Here is a 5,915-nt window from a genome sequence, read left to right on the forward strand (position 1 = left end):
CCACGCCGCGAAGGATCTGATCTGATCTGAAGAAGAGAAATTACGGAGAGTTGAAGAGAGAGTGAGAGAGATTAAGTGAGGAACGGGTGAGAGAGATTGAGAGAGGAACGGGTGAGAGAGATTGAGAGAGGATTAGAGGAACATATGAGAGATTGAGAGAAGAGAAATTGCAGTTGAAGAGAGTGAGAGATCGAGAGAGGAACCGAACGAGAGAGATTGAGAGATCTAGGGTTCCATTTTGTTTTTTTTTTTAATTTTTCTATTTATATTTAATAAATAATATCTGGATCCAGGTTTCGAATTTGCGGGTTCACCTGAAACCGGACCCGGACCCGGAAGTATGCGGGTTCTCAAAAACTTATCCGGATTCCGCATAAAAATGATTGCGGTGTGGGTTGAACCCGGACCGGATTTTCCGAGTTCAGTCCGGGTTTGGTTGCCATCCCTGCCCCGGACCCCCTTCTCGAATCAGGTTCCCCTCCGTGGTCCCCTTTCGGGTCCCACTCCGGCCCCGCTTTGCTCCTTTTTATCCAATCCAACAATCATATTCTGCTACTTAACACACCAATTATGATTTTTCCTCCATACCGGGGGGATTCTCAGAAAGCTTCTTCCCCCCCTCCTTTGCAACGTGATTTTTCATTTTAATGAATGGGTAATTTTTTCATAGTTGATTGAAATTGAGGAAACGTGTTAGATCGTTTGGGTGTTTTTGTCGCTGACATTTTAATTATTGAATTATCTCTGCGACTTTGGGCCATTCGTTTTAAAGTGAATTAACCTTGCCGGCCTTTGACAGATGATTGGATTTCTATTTCGAGTTGGCCTTTCGACACCCCCGGTAAATTTCTTATAAAACCATTCTTTAAATGGAATTTCCGAAATAACTAAAAATAAATTAATTCTTTTTTATTTTGAATAAAAATCCAATAAAACTCATAAATAAATTATTATTTTTAATAATTTTTTTCACACCCATTTCATTTCATTATTATATTTTAAATTTTAATTGAATTTTTTGAGAAACTTTTAAGAATTTAAAATTTGTGAAGTAGAATTTATGTAACAAGATAAGAATAATTTAAGATTTTAGAACTTTTATGCATTTGCATATAAGAAATTAATAAAAATATTAGTTTTAGGATGAAATTTATTAACAAAATGATTGATTTTAATTTATAATTTAGTATTTTATAAATCAAGTTGGAGTATTTTTGGGGAATAAAATTTAGAAAGGGGTGTCATAAAGATTTTGGGAGCGTTAGAAGCTCCACTCGCATGGTTATTAGTCTAAATCAGGTTTTGGGCTGCTTTGTGCCCCGGCCTACTTGGACAGTCCAATACAAAGATTGGATTTGTATTTTGTAAGAGTTGCATTTGCATGAATTTCAATTTTGGTTGCCGTTTTTCTTAGTTTCTGTAACAGCTAATAAAATAAAAAGAGAAAATTGTGGTCAGATGAAGAATTGCTCACTCAGTCAAATTGTCATTTCCAAATAAATAAAATGAAAATGATTCACATATTAACATGTGACAAATGTTAAGCTTAGTTGAAGAAGAATCAGTTGGTGGGTTGCTTTCTATATTGATTGATAATTGCCTTTAAATTTTAATCAGTTGCTGGTGAAACTTCGTTGTCCATTCTTATTAAAAGCCTTTAAAAACTCAGTTCAATTTTCTAACTATTGCTTTCCCAACAAAATGTCCATATTCTAGATCCAATTTCAAATGACTCGAAGCTATTATTGTCTATGCCTTTCTAAATCAAGTTTTAGTTAAGGGCAAGGTAGTATCTCAGTTTAATTTTTTTTTTTCCCCCTCAAATTTACGCACAAATTAGGTGGAATAATATTATATTCTATTATTAACTCATTTAATGGATGGTTGTTAAACAAGTCGTTATAGTATTAATTGGGTTCAATATAGTGGATCCATTGAGGCCTTAGTGCCCAATTTTGACACAGCAGAATTTGTTCAACAACAACTACTGCAATACAGCAGAATTTGTTTTGAAGGAAAGGAACTAGATTCTCTGATCTCTTTTGCAAAAGCTGAAGCTGTTATAGAAGCTTATCAAAGAGTAAGGCTCACAGGAGAAACACGCATTGACAAAAGGGCTACTGGGGTTAAGGAGAAATGGCATCCTCCGCCAAGTAACGTTGGTAAGATAAATGTGGATGCAGCAATTGACAAGCAAAATCAGCAAACAGGGCTGGGAGTAGTCATTTGAGATTCCAACGGCAAGATAATGGCAGCAGCGGTCAAAATATCAAAACAGTGGAAGGATGTGGCTTATACTGAGGCTGAATCTATGGAAATAGGGGCTTGCGGTAGCAAAGGAAGCTGCTATGTCTTACCTGATAATGGAGATGGATTGCCAACAAGTTGCTGATTTAGTTAACAAGAAGAAAGGGAGTAAAACTGAGATATTTTGGGTAATTTCTGAAATCCAAAAATAGAGCAAGTGGTTCCAAGAAGTCAAAGTTCAACACGTGCCAAGGGCATGTAATGTCCAAGCTCACAAGTTAACTGGATATGCTGTAATGAACAATGTAACTGACCTATGGCTGGAACCCATACCAGCAGCAAACATAGCTATGTTTTGTCTTGTCGGCTGAATGAAAAGAATCCTTCATCAAAAAGCCAAGATTAACAATGAGAAAAGGGAACATGTGCTTCACGAATGGCAAGTGAATGGACATGAAAAACATATCTCGAATGGAAAATGATAAACGTACCGAGGTTTCTAAAACCCGAGAAGACAGAAACGACAACATTCGAAATTTTAATGAGTCTCACGTGTTTTTCACGTGATACACAGTAAAAACAAAATTAAAAAATGGAAAAATTCAGCCCCAAAATCCCCAACTCCATTATCTTCCAAATAGGTTCCGCAGCCCCCAAATCCTCAAATCCCTTAAACCCAGATCACTCTAAAACGAAACCCAGCAACACCATTCTAGCTTCTTCACTTGTCTTCACCATCTTCTTCTAAGTATGGTTTATTTTTCATTTTATTTTTTTCTGTTTTGGTATTTGATTTGCATGGTGATGGGTTTTGTTTTATATAATGATGGGTTTTGTTTGATGGAATTTGGGTCTTGATTTTCCATGAAAATTTTTATTTGATGATATGTTCTATTTTGTATGAGTGCATGGACTGTTAAAAAAAATAAACTATATACTTAGATAATTGAGATGCAGATTAGTATGAAGGTTTCATTTTCTATGATGATGGTTTTCGTTTTTTGGCATTTGGACTTGATCTTTCATGGAAATCTTTATTTGATGATGGGTTTCGTTTTGTATAAGTGTGTGGAGTGTTGGAAAATGAACATTGTATATTTTAGATAGCTGAGTTTCATAGTAGTAAAAAGCTTCGGTTTTGTTTTGTTTGTATTGAAATGTATTCTGACGGGTATATGATTATCTAATTGGTGATAGTTTTATGTTTGTCAATTCCAGTAGTCTCTTAATCGCAATGTCAGCTGGCAAAAGTGAACTTTGAAACTCACTGTGAACATGTGAAGAATGCGGTGATCATAAGGAGTTGTTAACTGTAAGAGCTTTGAAAGTGCAGAAGATCGAAAGTATAACAAAGAGAAAATTGACTTCTTAGAAGGCTAGCAGTGCAAATTGAATGTTTATCCGTTTCATAAAGAACTTGAATGGATGCAACAATGTAAGGTGTAAAGGTGATTGTTCGAAGATGAACTACGGACGAGATAGACAACAACATGAAATGATTTCATTAAAATAATTGTAGTGGCTATTCTACTATGTTTTCTGCTCAAGTGTTATTTTGAGTTGTTTAAATTTGAACTTATGTACTAGACAAAAATCTGTTCAGATCAAACTAGCAATAGTACCTAACTGTAATTCTAAGTGAATGTAGTTGATCTTCATGTGGTTTCTTTCTGTTCTTGATCCTGCTCTATTAAAAGAGCATGTGAAATTTGTCTCAGTTGTTTGTCTAAGCTTGACATGGAAACTGATATATCATAGGCACTTCACCAACATTTTTTTCCATTATCTTTCATTTTCTTAATCGCTCTGAAAAAAAATTTTTTGGAAAGACAACAGCAAGTTCTTTGGGAAATTTCAGGCCATACATATTTTAAACACTATTTTTGCAGTCGGCACTATACCTCCACATAGACGCTACTTTTGCACAACAATATACATGCACATAAACACCATTTTTACAGCAACAATACCCAACAAAATCCAGATACAATTTAACATCATCAAGCATCATACCCATTATAATTGTTTCATTATCAATTAACAAAAAAGCTACAGTATTTTAAATGTCATCGAAAGCACATTACATCACTTTTAAAGCAACTAGCAACTGTATTAAAAAAAATCTAAAATATATCCGCACACATATACACCAGTTTTGCATCAATAGTATGCAACAATATCCAGATTACAAACCAAAAAACTCCACATAAACACCACACAGAGAATCTTCTATTCATTACTTGGAAGTTTACTTTCACAACTATCTTCCTTAAATTGCTGAATTAATAGTTGTTGAAAATTCATCTATTGAATTCCTCCAGAAGTCCGCGAAGAATTTGAACAAGGCATCATGGTGGCATGTGGCGGAAGTGGCTGTGTTTTTATATTGTAATGTGAATAGCCAAATTATTTTTATTAAAATTTATAATAAGTAAACATAAAGCCGCAAAAAACCAAACTCCACTTACAATGTGCTTATCGTATGTAAATAGCGGATGGAAAGCATTCTCAGGTACCTACAGAAAAAATTAAATTACAAAGAGAATGTATAGCTATTGTTGAGTAGTGAAAAGTACCAGTCAAATGCCTCCTTATCCCTTACCCGAGGGAGAATCTCCCTAGCTGAATGTAACGAGCAGATTCTTGGTTGTGTACCTTTGGTGAGGTACGAGAAGACCCGAAGTTCACACCGACCAGGTACTTGTCACTTAGAAGAAAGGACACGATCTCACAAACACCCGATAATCCCACCATGACTCAAACCGCTGGAAAAACACGACGCCCCACGTTTACCTACACTCGTTCAATTGAAGACCCATTAAGGTCCATGACCACCCGAAAATGAGGGGCATGAAACATACTCAGAGAACGTGGGATGATTGCCTATAAAATGCTGAGAAATCAATGGAAAAAGGGACAAAAAAATTGAGAGAGAAGGGGAAACTCTGCCAAAATATTATTAGGCATTAATACATAATAATCATTGATACATTTTATCTTAGGAACATTGTGGCTAATCTGCATAATTTTGAGCCCTATAGTTTTCCCGTAAACACCTTGTACTGACTTAAGTATCGGAGAGTTTACGCCGGGAAAACCACCGGCGTCTCTGATTTGTTTCTGTGAATGCAGGCTTGAAAAGAAGAGGAAGAGAGGTTTGGGTCCCAAGAACTCGAGCAATTGCTAAAGCTGGTAAAGTGCAACCTTTTTGCCAGTGTCAACGCACTCGTTGGCGAATCGATCTGGTCGGGCAAAGGGTGACCAGATTTCAACATCAATAGCTATAATACAAATTAACTTACCAATAGCAAAAGATTGGGCGAAAATTGAATACCATAACATAAAAAAATAAAATAAATTGAAACTACAGGGGCTAATTAAGAGCAAAAAGATGCTTGACTTACCAAGAGCAAGAAGCAAGCAAAGGGTGTTACATTTGACTTTTCGACTGCAACAGAAAACTATGGGAGGAAGAGGAGATGCAGGCAATGAATGTAATTAGCGGTTTTTTTTTTTTCAAAAGAGTTACTTGGTGTAGAATCCAGACTCAATCATGTGCTTCAATAAATCTCTTACTACACATCCTATTATTTTAATGAGTTTTTAAATTTTGTCTAATTAAGATCTTCTATTTGTAATTGTAATTTTATATCAGAGAGGTGGTGGAA

General features: G+C 35.6%; 2 long non-coding RNA genes across 3 annotated transcripts; one reads left to right on the forward strand and one right to left on the reverse strand.

Annotated features, from left to right (window-relative positions):
- The first annotated feature begins 1,702 nt into the window (after positions 1-1,702).
- LOC102618318 (uncharacterized) lies at positions 1,703-3,918 on the forward strand. Of its 2 annotated transcripts, none has more exons than XR_372884.4 (2): positions 1,703-2,995; positions 3,466-3,918. It is a non-coding gene; the product is annotated as an uncharacterized LOC102618318 (long non-coding RNA). The 2 variants fall into 2 exon arrangements; XR_003063392.2 differs by having other exon boundaries at positions 3,469-3,918.
- A 356-nt stretch (positions 3,919-4,274) lies between these two features.
- LOC127900238 (uncharacterized) lies at positions 4,275-5,178 on the reverse strand. The gene is made up of 3 exons (XR_008052292.1): positions 4,850-5,178; positions 4,716-4,763; positions 4,275-4,620 (listed from the first exon to the last, which is right to left on the reverse strand). It is a non-coding gene; the product is annotated as an uncharacterized LOC127900238 (long non-coding RNA).
- Positions 5,179-5,915: the final 737 nt, after the last annotated feature.

This window comes from Citrus sinensis, chromosome 2, assembly GCF_022201045.2.
Source record: "Citrus sinensis cultivar Valencia sweet orange chromosome 2, DVS_A1.0, whole genome shotgun sequence".
NCBI classification, from domain to species: domain Eukaryota; kingdom Viridiplantae; phylum Streptophyta; class Magnoliopsida; order Sapindales; family Rutaceae; genus Citrus; species Citrus sinensis.